Here is an 18,211-nt window from a genome sequence, read left to right as displayed (position 1 = left end):
GAGATCAATGAAAGCAACGTAGAGGGGCATCTGTTGTTCGCGGCATTTCTCCTGTCGCTGGCGAAGCGAGAACAGCATGTCAATGGTGGATCTCTCTGCTCGAAAGCCACACTGTGCCTCAGGGTAGACACGCTTAGCCAGCTTCTGGAGCCTGCTTAAAATGACTCGAGCGAAGACTTTCGCTGAGCGGGGAGATTCCACGGTAGTTAATTAAACCACTGATTTAGGTAGAAAGTAAAGATCCCAATGAGTTGAGTAGACACTGGCCTTTTTAAAATTGAGTGTCAACCTCAAATATGCATGTAAGTCCTGGAGTGGGCTGTTGGTTATGTGGGCTTCCACAGAGCAACCAGCTGCCTTCATCAACAGGAAGGGCTTCCATTCCATTAACATTCAACTGGTCTGCGACCACCAATACTGTTTCCTGCAGGTGTTTTTAGTTTTAGCGATACAGCACTGAAACAGGCCCTTCGGCCCACCGAGTCTGTGCCGACCATCAACCACCCATTTATACTAATCCTACACTAATTCCATATTCCTACCACATCCCCACCTGTCCCTATATTTCCCTACCAACTACCTATACTAGGGGCAATTTATAATGACCAATTAACCTATCAACCTGTAAGTCTTTGGCATGCTTCCTGGGAAACAGCCACAACACCTACATACTTTGGCAGTCCCAAGTGCCACAGCATTTCAGGCTCCCCGCTCAGCTTCAGGGATGGATTCTCGGGGACAAGAGCTATCCATTGAAGATTTGGCTACTGATCCGTGAGGAACCCTCGCACTGCAGCAGCGGAGAGGTACAACACTGGCCATGGCTCCATCTGAGCGACCATCGAGCAGGCCATTGGGCTGTTGAAGATGAGATTCCGGTACTTGGATCAATCCGGTGGAGCCCTGCAGTATGCACCAGCGAGGGTCTCGCATATCATGGTGGTCTGCTGCGCTCTGCATAATCTAGCACTGCAGAGGGCGGAGGACTTACGTGAAGAGGACATGATTAATTGCCAGTCCTCATCTGACGAGGAGGATGTGGAGCTGGATAATGAGTAGGCACCACTGCATAATGATTCCCTTGCAGCAGAGATCAGGGCCAGTGAGAGATGTGCAAGGGAGGAATGAGACCATCTCATACATGTCTGGTTCCGGCTACCATGACGGCCTTTCAACATGGACTCAATAAAGACTCACCTTACTGCATTCCACCTGTCCCCTCCTTTCTATATCGATTCTGTGCCTAGCACCCAGCTGCACCACGCCTTCTGGCACATCTGAGATGCTAACCAAATGCGGCCTGTGCCTACACTGGCAGCCCTTTGAGGGAGCAAGGCTGATGGCAGCATCTCACAATTCAGGCACGATAGAATGAGCATTTCACAATAATGCATGTGAACTTCATTTATCAAAATGAAACTGCAAAGAACAATATAAAGGGCAGATGTAAACACCCGTGAATCCCCAAGTGCATCTCGGTGCTCTTCTTTATACATTTATGAGTCTTGCTATGAGTTTTGACCCCTGCGCCAACAACTGGGGTGGAAGAGGGCTGCCCCTTGGCCTGGGATGACTTCTGCAGCTGAGCTTTGGGTGCCTGAGGGGTTGCTGCACAGGTTCCGGAGCCTCCTCAGTAGTCATGGCTACTAGAGCTACGTTCACTGGCAGAGGGGTTGAGGAGTCGTTGTCCACACTCAGAGCACCCTGACGGCAGCCCCCAGCTGTGGAGATCCACCTCTCCACCTCCCTTTCAGGACTCACTTGAAACTTCCTACTGACCAAAGAAGGTCAAGGACCTTGAGAAGACTCCAGGCGCCTCATCCTTCTCATGTCTTGCCACTGCTGCGATGAGCTCATGGCCAAGGCAATGGCGTACAGGTCTGCTTGCATGTGTGGGATCTGGCTCTCCATGAGGGTTGCCGACTTCTCAACGGAGGAAACCATGCACTTACACGCCTGAGACATAGCAACACTCGTGGCATGGATGGACTCCTCCATTGTCCGCCCATGGTCAGGTATTGCCTCTGGCAGCTCTACCAGATGTTGCCTTACCTCTCTCTGCAACTCCAGCCTGCCCTGTACTGTCGACACCAGAGGCTCATCATTAGCCTAGGGCTCAGCACGGGCCTGACCACCCGCAGTCCTCCGACTGCCAGAGGCCTAAGCTATCTCAGCCAGCTGTTCAGACATTTGTGCGGTGCTCTCACCAGCTTCTGACCCTGATTCTAAGCCTGAATGTATACCCACTGAGGTGAAAATATGAGAGAACACAAACCTTTGTGTGTTAGGTTGATCAGATCTCCTCATACCAACCATGCGTGATGTGGATCTCCAGAAGTGTGGTGGAGGAAACATGCACACAATTCTCACTCTCTTGTGCAGAGACTGCTGTCTCACCATCCGCTATTGAATGGCCGCCCTGGGCCCTGCTAGCTCTAGTGCTTCCTCCTCAGCCGACGATAGAGGCCGTAGATCTGGGATGTCATTGCCAGTCCTTGAGGTCTCTCTGGAGTTATGCGCACGTTTGTCCCGCAAGTAGAAAAAAGGACACAGTAAGACTTTGCAAGAAGAGCAACAGAACCCTCATTCTAATGGCAGCCCCTTGTCCACTGATGGGGTCTCCCAAATAGCTCCTCCCTACATCCATTCTCAGCTGATGTAATGGGGTTGAGCTGTGAAAGAAGGCGGCCCGGTCGCTGAGATACAGCCATGCATCTGCCAGGACGTGGTGATGCCGAACACCTTCACCCCCCGCCTTTGTGGTTACCCCCTTCCCATTTCACGTTCCCTCCTGCTTGGCCACATGCAAACCCCAAGAGGCGAGAGATATGGGGGACTCACCCCGGCGGAGGGAAGGATGTCATTGACTCGCTTGTGACACTGGACCCAGTCGCATGGGGTGACCACATGGCTGCTGACCTCCTCTGCGAACCCCATCTAGGCTCGCTTGGACAGACGGGAGGAACTCTGCTCGCCATCACTTGAAAAGTGGACATCCCGCATTTCCCTTGCAGCCTGCAGGAGAATCTCCAGGGAGGCATCGCTAAACTGTGGGACCACGGTCTTGCCTCTGACATGGTGCCAGCTCACAATGACTATCCATTACTTGCTTTGTACAGATGATTTCAGCTGTGTTGTTCTTTCTATTAACTGATCTCATTAAATAAACAGACATCTAAAATTATTTGTTAGCCTTCCTGGAAATGGGGACAGTAACTACACCCTTCCACGTACTCTATCTTATGTTTACATAACTACCTAACGGGCTTTTCTTATAAGCTGTTGCAGTGTGACTGCTCAGTTAGAATCAGCTGTCCTCCATTAGATGTGGAAAGTGGAAGGCTGGTGAGGTAGGGTGGGGCAGGGGTTGGTGGGGAGGGGGCATCAATGGGAATGCTTGACTCTGAGATGAGGTGGCGACTGAACACTGAAACACATTGTAGTGGCAGAGTAGAGGGAGTCTTACTCTGCATCTAATTCATGCTACATCTGAGCTGACAGTGCTTGATGTAGGCAGTGCCAATCCTACTAAAACCATCCATGTAAGAGTAAAACTATTTTTGTTCCTGCCTTTAAATAAAAACTAGCCAATCCCTCAGAAACATCTCAAGGCATTTTGCAATGAATTCCTTAGATGTCTGATAATGTCGGCTATTTACTTTGCAGTGCGGCCATTGCTGTTATCTAGAAATAGAAAGTGCTCCATTACCCAGTGTTCATATGCCCCACTCACAAAACAAAAGGGTTAAAAGGCAAAGAATCTGCTCCTCTTCCCTTTAATGTGCGTCAAGCAGAAGTGGCCTATAGTTGCTGGAACTCTCCAGTGCTGCGGAATCCATCCCTTTCCATTTACAGAATGAGTCATGGCTCAGTAGGAGCACTCTCACTTCAGAGCCAGAGGCTGTGGGTTTATAGTCTCGAACATAGCAACAGAAGGAGGCCATACAGCCTCTCAAAACTGTACCTTATCTCCATCTACCTGCCTTTTTCTCGTTAACTCTAATACTCTTACCTAACAAAAATCTATCCGTTTTGAAATTTTCAATTCTTAGAGACTTGAGCACACAAATCTAAGCTGACACTCCACTGCAGTACTGGGGGAGTGCTGCACTCTCAGAGATGTTGCCTTTCAGATACGACATTAAACCGAGCCCCCATCTGTCTTCAGGTAGATGAAAAAGATGCATAGTGACTGTGGTAAAGTAGGAAGATGTGACAGCCTATTGGTGCACTGCACAGTGCAAACAGCATGAAAGAAATGACCTGTTTTGACTTGTGGGCTAAATGTTGACCAGGACCCAGGGAGGACAACGCTCCACTTCCGCAAATAGCACCATAGGATATTTTACATCCACGCCAGTCAGGGCCTCTGTTTAGCATCTCATCTGAAAGGTGGCACCTGTGACAGTGCAGCACTCCCTCAGTACTACACTAGAGCGGGTATCAGAATTTATGAAGGGTCACTGACCTGTAACGTTAACTCTGCTTCTCTCTCCACAGATGCTGCCTGACCTGCTGAGTATTTCCAGCATTTCTTGCCTTCTTTACCAGAAAGTGTTTGGAATGTGGAAGTCACGTGAGCTGGCCAATATTTATCCTTCAACAAAACATCACTAAAAAGACAGATTACCCGGTCATTATCTTATTGCTGTTTGTGGGACCATTTTGTTTCCTACATTACGACAGTAACTGCACTTCAAAGGTACATCATTGGCTGTAAAGTGCTTTGGGATGTCCAGTGGTTAAGAAAGGTACTAAATAAATGCAAGTTCTTTCTTTCTATTTTTCTTTACACTGCTGGATGAAACCCACAGCACTGAGGCAACATGAAAAAAAAACACATGCAGTTGTCTGACGGTTGTGAATTGAAAATTTATTTCTGTCCCCTTGCCCGATCCACACTGGTGGCTGAGGGCGACCTGTGCGGACCAACAGGTTGACTTCTAACATTGTCCCCCATCCACAGTCACACCCCGTCCGCCCCGAATGCATCCTGAGCTAAAATTGGGGTCAAACTGCCCACATTGGAAATGTCTTCCTTTCTCAGGCACAAGTGCACTTGCCCTTGATGAAAGGAGCAATATACTGGGGAATAACTGCGCAATTTTCTGATGGGCAACAGGACAAAGGATGAACTTATTTGACTGGCATTAAAAGTCCTTCGGTGGAGTCACTGAGACCATCTAAATTCTGGGAATTAATTGCACACGAATTGATTACTGAGCTGATTCCAAGAAACTCTTTAATCACAGCCCTTGACTGCAGCAAAACAAAATAACCTCCTCTTATTTGCCATTTGAAGAGGCCAATAAATTTTTCAAGGCCTGTTAATGGTTGCTGAGTCAAAGAGGCAGCCTGATCATTGTGACAGAACATATCAGGCTGAGCTGTCACCATAGCGATGTACATCAGTTTAGTGCTTTCTGTCAGGACGGGAGGAAATGGGAAATCTGGGGCCAGGTCATTCGTTTATCCTTTCTAGAGTTTTGCAACGAATGTATGGATTGTACACGTGTCAGCTTGGTTTCCTGGTAGGAGAAGGATGTGAATACAAGGCAGGACCTGAGTAAATAACCTACATTTAATACTTCAGTGCTGTACTGAGGGAGTGCTGCACTGCCAGAGGCTCCGTCTGGTTCCTATGGCACTATTTGAAGAGGAAAGGAGTTCTCCTGCTGCGCTGGTGTATAGTGCTTAGGTCAGACCCCATTTGCAGCACTGCTTTGAGTTTTGGGCACCACACTTTAGGAAGGATGTACGAACATACAAATTAGGAGCAGGAGTAGGCCACTCGGCCCCTCGAGCCTGCTCCGCCATTCAATAAGGTCACGGCTGAACTGATTACTCCTCATTTCCAACTACCCCCGATAACCTTCTTCCCCCTTACTTATCAAGAATCTATCTACCTCTGCCTTAAAAATATTCAAAGACTCTGCTTCCACTGCCTTTTGAGGAAGAGAATTCCAAAGACTCACGACCCTCTGAGAGAAAAAATTTCTTCTCATCTCTGTCTTAAATGGGCGACCCCTTATTTTTAAACAGTGACCCCTAGTTTGAGATTCTCCCACAAGGGGAAACATCCTTTCCACATCCACCCTGTCAAGACCCCTCAGGATCTTATATATGTTTCAATCAAGTTGCCTTTTACTCCTCTAAATTCCAGCGGATACAAGCCTAGGATTCAACAGGAACTTCAGGGGTTAAATTACTTGGCTTGTATTCTCTTGAGTTTAGAAGATTGAAGAGCGATCTAATTAAAGTGTTTAAAATGTTCAAAGGATTTTCTCAGGTAGATACAGAGAAACTATTTCTTCTGGTGGGCGAATTCAGAACAAGGACTGAATTGTCAAATTCGAGCCATGCCGTTTAGGAGTGATGTCAGGAAGCACTTCTTCACACAAAGGGCTGTGGAAATCCGGAACTCTCCTACCCAAAGGTCTGTCGATGCTAGGCCAATTAAAATGTCAGGACTGAAATCAATAAAATTATGTTTGAGTAAGGCTATCAAAGAATATGGAACAGAGATGGATAAATGGAATTGAGTTACAGATCAGAAATGATCTGACTGAATGGTGGAGCAGGCTTGCGGATCTGAATGACCTCCTCATGTTCCCATGTTCCATAAACCAGGGCCTAAATTTAATTTTTTGACTAATTGATTCAAATTCCAGGCACAGATTCCAGCATTTATATTCTTCATGTTTCCAGACTCCAAATTCTTTTGCTATTAGAAACAGAACAATGCCAAAAGTACAAAGTAGCCTGGCCAGAATCTGAAAAGGGAAGAGGTGGGCTAACAAGTGCACTCGTGATCCTTCATCATTGGCTGACTGGTAAGACTCTAACCTTTAAATCGAATTACATGGAATGTACAACACAGAAACAGGCCATTCGGCCCAACCACTCACGGCCAGTATTTATGCTCCTCACAAGCCTCCTCCCACCCTACTTTATCTCACCCTATCAACACATCTTTCTATTCCTTTCTCTCTCATGTGTTTATCTAACTTCCCATTAAATACATCTGTACTATTCGCCTTAACTATGTCTTGTGACGTGAGTTCCACATTCCAAACACTTTCTGGTAAAGATGTTTCTCTTGAATTTCCTACTGGATTTATTGGTGACTATCTTATATGTAGAGCCTCTAGTCTTGATCTTCAGCATTAGTGGTCATTGACAGCAACAGTGGTAGCACTCTCATCACTAAACCAGATGATTATGAGTTCAAGTCCCACGCCAGGACTTGAGCACAAAAATCTAGACTGACACAGTATTGAAGGAGTGCTGCACTGTCAGGAGTGCAGTTGTTTGGGTGAGATGTTAAACTGAGGCCCTGCCTTAGAGCCTTATTAAACAGCATTGCTATTTCGAGTCAGGAGGTTGTGGGTTCAAGCCCTAATCCAGAGACTTGCTACCCACTCCAGGCTGGTGCTCCAGTGTAGTACTGAGGGAGTGCTGCACTGTCGCTGGTGCCGCCTTTCAGAGGGGATGCTAAACAGAAGCCCTGACTGCCGTGGATGTAAAATATCCCATGGCGCTATTCATGGAAGTGAGCAATGTCCTCCCTGGGTCCACAAGTCAAAACAAGTCATTTCTTTCATGCTGTTTGCACTGTGCAACTTCCTACTTTACAACAGTCACTATACATCACTGCTGGGACATTATGAAAGGTGCTATATAAATGCAAGTTCTTGCTTTTATGGATCAGTCCTATAAAAAGAAACTCACTCTTTTTTCTGTTTCAGTTTTGACGAAGGACATCTCCCCAAACCCATCTTTTTTCTTCCAGATGCTGCTGGACCTGTTGTGCATTTCCAGCTAATATTTCATCCGTCCAGAGGTTTCGATTGACGTAAGCACTCACTCTCTATGCTTACCCCGTGCTTTTTGCAGCTAACTACCATAAGCCCATATTATTTGCCTTTATGGTGTCTGTTCTCTGACACGCATATATTACCTTCTGGTGTCTGATATCACCGCCAACTCTTAGAATGATCAAGATTTATTTGCAGCGCTCAAAGTAAATGAGCAAACAAGCCAGAAGAGAAGAAAAACCAGACATCTGTGTTCCTAAAATAGGCACAAGCTTACACCCTACTTGAGGAGACCTGCCAGCTATCTGGGATGATTATGTGTTGACCTGAAATGCCCTGAAATAAGCCAGACTGCATTCACCAGGACACAATCGCAGTCAAGTATCTGAAAACATTGTTGCCAACTGTAAAGACCCTACTGCTGATTTTATCACAAGAACCAGGGGGGTATTTATATTCCTACAACCGTGCCAGAAGTGTGCCCTCCAAGGGTCTTGCGGGGACAAAGAAAGAACTTGCATTTGTATAGCGCCTTTCACAACCTCAGAGCTCGACGGCCAATTAAATACTTTTTTTTAAAGTGTAGGGATACCATTGTAATGTAGGGATGTTGTAATGTGGCCAATTTACGCACGGCAAGATGTCACAAGCAACAATGAGATAATGCCCGGATCGTCTGGTTTTAGTGATGCTCAATGACCAGGAGACAGCGACGAGCTCCACGGCTCCTCTTCCACAAAGTGCCACGGGATCTTGTAAACCCACCTGAGAGGGCAGACAGGGCCTCAGTTTAATATCTCATCCAGAAGACTGTCCCTCCAGCACTCCCTCAGTATTGCACTGGGAGACTCAGCCTGGATAATGCGTTCTAGTTCCTGGACTTATGTCTTGAACTTCTGGCCTATACACAAAAATGCTACCCACTGAACTAAGGCTGACCCCTAAAGCAATTCAAGCCATCACTTGCAGTAAATAGATGTCCTATTTTCAGGAGCTCTCAGCAGTGTTAAAGATCCAAATGCAGAAGTTATGGCTTGGATTTTCCCTGATGAAACCTCCCATTTTCTGTGGAATCAAGGGAACCTGGCAGGTTAAATGGGTGGAGAGGCTATGGCAGGACATTCACTCCAAAAGCTGTGGTTTACCCATTGCTGATCCCTGGAGTAATACTGGCCTCCCCTTCTGAAGCCCAAGCTGACACAGACAGTTGGAGGCAGGGGCTGTGGCTTAGATATACTGGGACCTTCCCCCACTGCCCCCAATCTAAAAAAACATTCCCACTATAAGGATGGTGGTGTTGGATCCAACGGGAAGATCAGAGGGTCACAATCCACCAATCCACTGCTTTGGTTGCAAGAGACTTTGTGCATAAAAGCACTGAAATGGTTAAACCATTCATCAGCAGATCGAGCTGGACCATTTAAGGCATATTAAGCAATGCTCTCCATCACTAACACTTCCCACTATTCATAAACCATCCAGGAAGGCACATACAACTCGGCTTCTCCCCAACACACCGTCTTTTTAAAGCACCCTCACCTCCAAACAATAAGTGCGATGAGCTCATGGACATTTTGGTTACAAAGATCGAGACCATCCAATCAGCTACCTCTGCTGTTTCCCTCCCTTCCCCTAGCCCACCTAGCCAAACTTCCTCTAAGACTCCCCCTGCTCTAACCCTGGGTTTGCATCTGAATCTAGTTCTCTCCTATGCCTTCTCATGCCCTCTCCGAGCTCATCTTGTCCATGAGGCCCATCTCTTGCTCGCTCAACCCTATTCCCACTAAATTGCTGACCACCCAACTTTGCTTCCTGGCTCCCATGTTGGTTGATATTATTAATGGTTCTCTCTACTTTACCCCTTCTCTTCAAGTCAACCATCATCAACCCTCTCACTCGGCCCTTCTGTCCTTGAAAGATATCGCCTCATCTCCAACCTCCTTTTCCTCTTCAAATTCCTCAAACGTGTTGAGGTTGCCAGACAAAAAGATTCTGGCCCCTTGCACATCCCCGGATTTTAATTGCTGCACCGTTGGCAGCCATGTCTTCAGCTGCCTGGGCCCTAAGCTCTGGAATTCCCTCCCTAAACCGCTCTGCCTTTCTACCTCGCTTTCCTCCTTTACAGTGCTCCTTAAAACCTACCTATTTGATCGAGCTTTTGTTCATCTGGTCGAATATTTCCTTATGTGGCTCACTGTCAGATTTTGTGCTATAGCATTCAGTGAAGTGCCTTGGGACGTTTTACCACATTAAAGGTGCTGTATAAATAAAAGTTGTTGTTGTAGTACACCGATGAGCAGCTGATTTGCCTGGAGTGACTCATGTCAACAGAGGCTACATGAAGACGGCCAGCTGCATAAACATTTAGCGCTGCTGTCACCTTTATAAGCTCTGACAAGGCTGTAACATAACGGGTCAGCTTGCAACAGCTGCTATCTCACTAAAGCTATCTGGGTCAAAACCAGGGACGTGCAAGAGGCCAACATTGGAGAAGTGCAGTGATCTCAGAGGGTTTTATGCCTGGAGGAGATTAATGAGGTAGGGAAGGGTGAGGCCATGGAGGGATTGGAAACAAGGATGAGAATTTTAAAATTGAGGCGTCGTTAGATCAGGAGCAAATGTAGTTCAGTGAGCACAGTGGTGATAGTGAATGGTGCGAGTTAGGACACAAGCAGAAGAGTTTTGGATGAAACTCTACACATGATAGAAGGAGCTCTGATTTCACCGGTGCCCCCTTAGAGCCAGCCGGTCCTGCGGGGCTGGCTTCCCAAGCCCTGTGGGGTGGAGTTTCAGATGGGCGTTTTACTGACCGGATCCCCACCTTGAAGTCAGCCTGATTGACAGGCTTGGCTTCCAGTTGGGCAAGTAGCACTCTGGGAGCGGGCCGCAGCCCCAGGGAAGGAGCCTTCAGATGCTGGTGGGATCCCGGGGGTGGGGGAGGTTTGTGATCTTAGAGTAGGTTAAAGGGTCGGCACAACATCGTGGGACGAAGGGCCTGTACTGTGTTGTACTGTTCTATGTTCTAATAGTATCAGAATATTATATGGCGGCAATGGCAAACTGAAGAAGAAATGGAAAAATCACTGCCTTTACCAAAGAACTTCAAAAAAGTCACTGGACTGAACCAAGCTGAGGCGTGGCCAAAATGGGTCCAGAGGTTTGCAAGGTACTGTACTACATCGAGTTTCATGCGGAGCAGGTCAGTATTATATGCCATCCTCATTACACAAGGCATAGATGAAGAGAAAGCCACCTATGAAGAAGTCATTAACGCTTTGGAGTCTTACTTTAACATAAGGAAAAACATAATCGTCAAGTGCGCCGAATTCAATAAGTGTTCTCAGCAGAGAGGAGAGATTATTGATTCGTTTATCAATGACTTATATAAACTCTCTGAAGATTGCAAATACGGCAGTTTATGGGAAAAGTACAATTTTCACTAAATTAGATGCTAACAGCAGATTTTAGCAACTACCTTTGGATGAAGAATTTAAACTATTGACAACTTTTAGAACGCCATTTGGAAGATTCCGTTTTAACAGATTACCTTTCAGAATTACGTCAGCACCGGAGATTTTCCGAAGAACGATGTCGAGAATCCTGGAAGGATTAGACGGGATCATCTGCCACATGGACGACATGTCGATCCATGGAGCCAATTAGTAGGAACATGATGCGAGAGTGTGAGCAGTGTTGTAGATGTTGGAGGAAGCAGGTCACATGTTGAGTGAGAAGTGTCTCTTTTCACAACAAACGATGAGATTTCTAGGACATATTATTGATGGATCAGGCATCAGACAAGACCCTCAAAAGACGAACGTCATAAAAGACTTTCCAGAACCTAAAAACATACAGAGTTTCAAAGGTTTATGGGCATGGTCAATCAGGTGGGGAAGTATCTACTGAATCTAGCCATGATAAATGAGCCATTACGACAGTTGTTAAAGAATAACAAGGCCTGGTGTTGGAGCGAGGTTCAACAGGAATCGTTTGAAAAAAATCAAGAAGATGCTAGTTTCTTCAGAAGTATTAGCATATTATGACCCAAAGTTACCAACCATCACAGCAGTGGATGCATCAGCAACAGGGCTAGGCACAATCTTGTTTCAGGTGCAAAAAAATGGGCGATGCGGACCTGTATATTTTGCCTTTCATTCTTTAACAGAAACAGAGCAAAGATACACAGTCATAGAAAAGGAAACGTTGGCAGCAACTTGGGCATGCGAGAAATTCTCCGACTGTGTACTAGGTCTGCAATTCATGATTGAAACAGATCACAAACCATTAGCGACTCTACTAAATACAAAAGAACTAGCAAAGTTACCTTGAAGAGTAGAGGTTTAGATTAAGTTTGATGAAATTTGACGCTAAAACTGAATATGTTCCAGGGAAACAGCAAATCACAGCAGATGCGCCATCACGTATTTCATCAGCAGGACCTGAAGAAGGCAACATTTTATTTCTTGATGAAGTAGAAGTTTTTGCTCTGACAACAACAGCGACTTTACCTGCTACAGCTCAGAAACTGAGTGAAATCAGGAATGCTGAAAAAGATGAAGCATGCACAGCAATTAGAGAATATTGTTTACATGGTGGCCAGCGTACATGTTAGAGTGGCTACCCAACCCAAACCCGACGGGACCCGACGACATATGTCGGCTTCGGGTTGGGTTGGGTCGCTCTTCCGGGTCCGACATTCGGGCTCGGGTCGGCTCGGGTCGGACACACTCTGTCACCACCTCCAGGATATGGCTCCAACTTAATGTACATTTAAACAACCTTTCAAGTCCAGTTACAGTTTTTGTTGCTTATCTGCACAAGCTTAAAAAGTGAAAAACGGAAGCTAGGTCAACTGAACATTCTGGTGGTTGGTTCGGGTCTGGTCGGGTATGGGAAAAATGAAAGGACTCGGGCCGGGTCGGATGTGGTTCTGATGGGCTTGGGTCAGGTTTCATTTGCCAAACGGCCTTTAGTACATGCCACATAATCCAATGTTAAGGCAGTATTATGAACACAGGGGTCATCTGAGCATTGTCAATGATTTATTGATCTACGATGAGAGATTAGTTATCCCCAGGATACTAAGATTGGAGACCTTGGAAAGATTACACCAACGACATTTGGGAATAACAAAGTGTAAAGCCAGGGTAGGACAGTCAGTATGGTGGCCTGGTATGTCGAAAGAAATTGAAGAGATGATATTGAGGTGTATCATGTCTGCTATTAATCGTCATGAAATGAAGGAACCATTCATGTCGTCACCTTTTCCGCCTAGACCATGGGAGCATCTAGGTATGGATCTTTTTGAGCATAAGAATAAGATATTCTTAATCGTTGTTGATTACCATTCAAGGTGGGTTGAAGTAAAACAACTACAAGGTCAGAGTTCAGAAGCTGTAATCACATCCTTGAGAGAAATCTTTGCTACGCACAGAATTCCAGATATTGTGATATCTGACAGTGGGCCACAATTTGTGAATGAGATGGGGGGCAGAGAGAGTAGGGCAGAGAGGTGGGAGTGAGAGAGGAGGACAGAGAGAGAGGGGAGGGGGAGAGAGAGGAGGAAGCGAGAGAGAGAGAGAGGGGGAGAAAGAGGGGTGAGAGAGAGGGGAGGAGAGAGAGGGGGAGGCGGAGGGGGAGGAGAGTTTTCAGAAGCACGTGGCTTTATTCACATCACTAGTTTGCTGAGGTACCCTCAGGCTAATGGCGAAGCAGAGCGAAGTGTAAGGACGATTAAAAAAGAATGAAGACCTTCAATTAGCAGCTCTAAATTATTGAATGACACCACTTCAGAATGGTTTGGCCCCATGTGAATTGTTGATGGGAAGTAGGTTGAAGACTCAACTTCCTATACTTCCAAGAACACTCAAACCACAAGTGAGTGCAGAAGACTTGGAAAAAGTGAGGGAGCGAGAGGATAGAGAGAGATCAAATCAATCAGAGAATTATGACAGATGTCACAGTACCAAAAACTTGACAGGCATACAACCTGGACAATCAGTTTGAGTTAGAGACCAGAGAAGGTATGGAGAAATGAAAGAACAATCATCATATCCACGATCCTACATTGTCCAAACTGACCAAGGGATGATAAGAAGAAACAGAAGGTGGTGATACTAAAGGAAGCCGCAAATACAAGAGGAGCAATCATCTCAAGAAGTTGATGAACCAATAATGCTGCAATCAGCCATCAACCCAGAGGACAACACGAGTGAAGAACTTGAGTTATCAAATAGTTCTACTGAAGTACAAAAGAATAAGGAGAAACTAGAAGACTCAAAACTTCAAACCCTTCAAAAGAAAGACCAATGCATTATGGCAGACTTGTAAAAACGCCAGAGCAGTTAATAATCTGAGAAGAGAAGTCAGAGGCTTTTTTTTATTCATTCATGGGATGTGGGCATCGCAGGCCAGGCCAGCATTTATTGCCCATCCCTAATTGCCCTTGAACTGAGTGGCTTGCTAGGCCATTTCAAGGGACTGTAAGAGTTAACCACATTGCTGTGGATCTGGAGTCACATGTAGGCCAGACCAGGTAAGGACAGCAGATTTCCTTCCCTAAAGGACATTAGTGAACCAGATGGGTTTTTACAACAATCGACAATGGTTTCATGGCCATCATTAGACTTGTGGGGAGATGTAGTACAATGTAATATCGGGTTGTTACTGGGCAGAATATGTAAATGGTCTGTGATGAGGCAGAACTTGTACAGAACCTCGTGTAAATGGAAGCCATAGATGCCAGACTGTGGTAAATAAACTCCTGTTCCTGTAACAGATATTCTGTTCGAAGCCTTAACAGTATCAGAATATTACAGTTTGAGACAGGTTGGGGGTTTAGGTTTCAGATATTTAACACTTTTGGATCTCACCCGACCCCTACCCACCCAAATTTGGGAGTTAAAATTCACCCTAAAGAGAGAGAGAGACCCTTCAACTTCTTCCAAGTGACAATTATATCCCTCCTGAATTTTGTTCCTATTGAGTCAAGATCTATTTCAATTGTTGCATGGTCAGGAGTGAAGCCAGTCCACACCTGTAGAACATTGCTCACAATGAGGGAAGTGGCAGCACAGTAGTAATGTTACTGGGCTAGTAATCTAGAGGCTAGAACTGAATACACACGAGATGTGAGTTCAAACCCTGTTACAACAGCTGGGGGAGTTTAAATTCAATTAAATAATAAATCTGGAATAAAATGCTAGTTACAGTAATGATAATAATGAAGCTCCTGGGTTGTTTTTTTAAAAAAAAATCTATGTGGTTCACTTACTGCCCTTAGGGGAGGAAATCTGCTGTCCTTACCTGCTCTGGTCTACATGGGACTCCTGACCCACAGCAATGTGGTTGACTTTTAACTGCCCTCTGAAATGGCTCACCACCATCTTCTCAAGAGCAGTTAGAGAAGGGCAATAAATGCTGGCCTTTCCATCAACACTCACATCTCACGATCGAATAAAAAAAAAGTGCAATGCACTGAGCCACAGCTGACTCTTTAAAGGAAAGCTTTACTCATACATAGCTTAAGAATTCATGTTTAAATAATACATCGAAGTACCCCACATCCAAATTAATTACTTTTTAAGGTGTAGTTATTGTTGTAATGTCAGGAAACATGGCAAGCAATTTGCACACAGCAAGCTCCCACAAATCCAAATGAAATGAATCTCTTTTGTTTATGTTTTTTGATAGGGGGAATCTTGGCCAGGACAGCCCTCTTCTCCTTGTCAACTAGCGCTATAGGATCTTCACATTCATCTAAAAAGGCAGACAGGGCCTTGGTTTAGCATCTCATACGAAGGACGGTTCCTCTGACAGTGCAGCACTCTCTCACTGCCGCACTAGCAGTGACAGCTTCACTTATGGGCTCAAAGCCCTGGAGTGGGTTTAAAATGACACCCTTCCAGCTCAGAGCGAAACTGCAACAACTGAAACTAAAAGTGCAGGCTCCCAACAGTATTACGCATTTTCAAGACTGAGATCACTATTTCTATTGGGGTAAGGATAATAAGGTGAAATGGAGTCGGGGTGAAGATCAGACATAATCTAACTGAATAGTGGAGCAGGCTCGAGGGGCTGAATGGCCTCCGATGTTCCTGTACAGGTTGGGGTAGTTGTGCCTTTGTGTGACAGTGTAAAATGCAATCAATGGAAATAAAAATCAAGAAGGATATCAAACAGGCCGGTAACTCACTATCACCCATTTTACACTCCATGACAAAGTCTAAATAACTCCCTGCTGTGAGAATGGTAAAGTTCAAATGGAATTAAATAATTCTTTTGGTCAAGTGCCTAAACCAGGTGCAGAACCTAGTTGTAATCCTAAGCATTACATTTCTCACTCGCTAGCCTGCTGACAGTTACTTTGCACAAACAAACCGTGCGTCATCGCTCACCACAGCCTTGAGAAAACGGGTTTGAAATATCCGCTCGCAGCAGGCACGACTGAAAATGTAAAGTGCAAGCTTATGAAATCTGATCTATCCTTTTGCTGACAGAGAATTCTGAGGAACCCGAGCTGCCAACGAGCCACAATTTTCTCAGAATTTCAGATAAAAAAACGTGTCAGAACGGCTTCCTTGTAAACCAGGTTGCAGCCAATGCGAAGGGCGGCCCTGGCATCTGAGCAGGTTTCAGTATTTACATCTGGTAGACGGGTGACGATTTATTTGTTTTTTTTTTATGGCTTTCTTTTTCCCTTCCTTTCTGCCCCCACCCCACCCTATGTTTTCCAAGGTGCTTGCGCTGGGGAATAGAACACCCAATGTCGATACTGCGTACTCCCAGTCTGAGTTATGGTTAGATATAGAGTTAAGTTTGCTCACTGCTGCCTGTAACCATATGGTTCAGTCCCAGTCAGTGCCTTCACTACACTGGTTCAATGAGAAGGCCCACCACCTCCTTCACAATGGCAACTATGTTCCCTATGTTCCATATATTATTAGGGGGAAGCAAAGAGGAAAGAAGGACTTGTGTACAGTATTGGTCTCCTTATTTAAGGAAAGATGTAAATGCGTTGGAAGCAGTTCAGAGAAGGTTTACTAGACTAATACCTGGAATGGGCGGGTTGTCTTATTAGGAAAGATTGGACAGGCTAGACTTGTATTCGCTGGAATTTAGAAGAGTAAGAGGCGACTTGATTGAAACATATAAGATTCTGAGGGGTCTTGACAGGGTGGATGTGGAAAGGATGTTTCCCCTTGTGGGAGAATCTAGAACTAGGGGTCACTGTTTAAAAATAAGGGTCGTACATTTAAGACAGAGATGAGGAGAAATTTTTTCTCTCAGAGGGTCATGAGTCTTTGGAATTCTTTTCCCCAAAAGACGGTGGAAGCAGAGTCTTTTTAAGGCAGAGGCAGATAGATTCTTGATAAGCAAGGGGGTGAAAGGTTATCGGGGATAGGTGGAAATGTGGAGTAATCAGCTCAGCCACGAACCCATTGAATGGCGGAGCAGACTCGAGGGGCCGAGTGGCCTACTCCTGCTCCTAATTTGTATGTTTGTATGACTTGGATTTATATGGGAACATAGGAACAGATGTAGGCCGTTCAGCCCCTCGAGTCTGTTCTGCCATTCAATGAGATCATGGCTGATCTGGGTCTTCACTCTAATGCCCACCTTTGCCCCATATCCCTTAATACCTTTGGGTAACAAAATCATCAATCGCAGTTTTAAATTTAACAATTGATCTAGCATCAATTGCTGTTTGCAGAAGAGAGTTCCAAACTTCTGCCACCCTTTGTGTGTAGAAGTGTTTCCTAATTTCACTCCTGAACGGTCTGGCTCTAATTTTAGACTGTGTCCCCTAATCCTAGACTCCTCAACCAGGGGAAATAGTTTCTCCCTATTGCTTCTCCTTAATAACTTGAAATATTGCCCTTGACAGTTTAGTGGCTTGCTGGGTCATTTCAGAGGCTGTTAAGAGTCAACCACATTGCTGTGGTCTGGAGGTCAGACCAGATAAAGATGGCAGATTTCCTTTAGGACATTAGTGAACCAGATGGGTTTTTACAACAATGGTGATAGTTTCGTGGCATCATTACTGAGACGAGCCTCCAGTTCCAGATTTTAATTAATTCATTGAATTTAAATTCCATCAGCTGCTGTGATTTGAACCCATGTCCCCAGGGCATTAGCCTGGGCCTCTGGATTACTAGTCCAGTAACATTCCCACTGCACCACTGTCTCCCATCTAAGAAATAGTGCAGTGGGATCTTTTACCATGTATATGATGGCTGCCGGGACCTCTGTTTAATGTCTCATCACAAAGACAGCAACTCCAACAGTGCAGCACTCTGCATCAACATCCTGTGGGGGGTGGGGGGTGGTCACCATTGATGAGAAACTGAACTGGAGTAGCCACATAAATACTGTGGTGACAAGAGCAGGTCAGA

The 18,211-nt window shown here is 45.5% G+C and overlaps 1 long non-coding RNA gene across 2 annotated transcripts in view; it reads right to left on the bottom strand.

The window, feature by feature from the left end:
* The window catches only part of LOC137380420 (uncharacterized), a 50,022-nt gene extending 33,637 nt beyond the window's left edge, over positions 1 to 16,385 (bottom strand). Inside the window, exons 1-3 of one of the 2 annotated variants that reach the window (XR_010977019.1) lie at positions 16,214 to 16,385; positions 12,142 to 12,256; positions 11,365 to 11,658 (exon numbers count right to left, since the gene is read on the bottom strand). This is a non-coding gene — a long non-coding RNA (uncharacterized lncRNA). Of the gene's footprint in view, positions 1 to 11,364; positions 11,659 to 12,141; positions 12,353 to 16,213 lie in introns of those variants that run through there. The other variant, XR_010977020.1, reaches the window with a different exon arrangement.
* Positions 16,386 to 18,211: the final 1,826 nt, after the last annotated feature.

Source organism: Heterodontus francisci, chromosome 19 (genome assembly GCF_036365525.1).
Source record: "Heterodontus francisci isolate sHetFra1 chromosome 19, sHetFra1.hap1, whole genome shotgun sequence".
Taxonomy (NCBI): domain Eukaryota; kingdom Metazoa; phylum Chordata; class Chondrichthyes; order Heterodontiformes; family Heterodontidae; genus Heterodontus; species Heterodontus francisci.
Note: the sequence above shows the minus strand (reverse complement) of the source record. Positions and strands in the feature narration are given on the sequence as shown.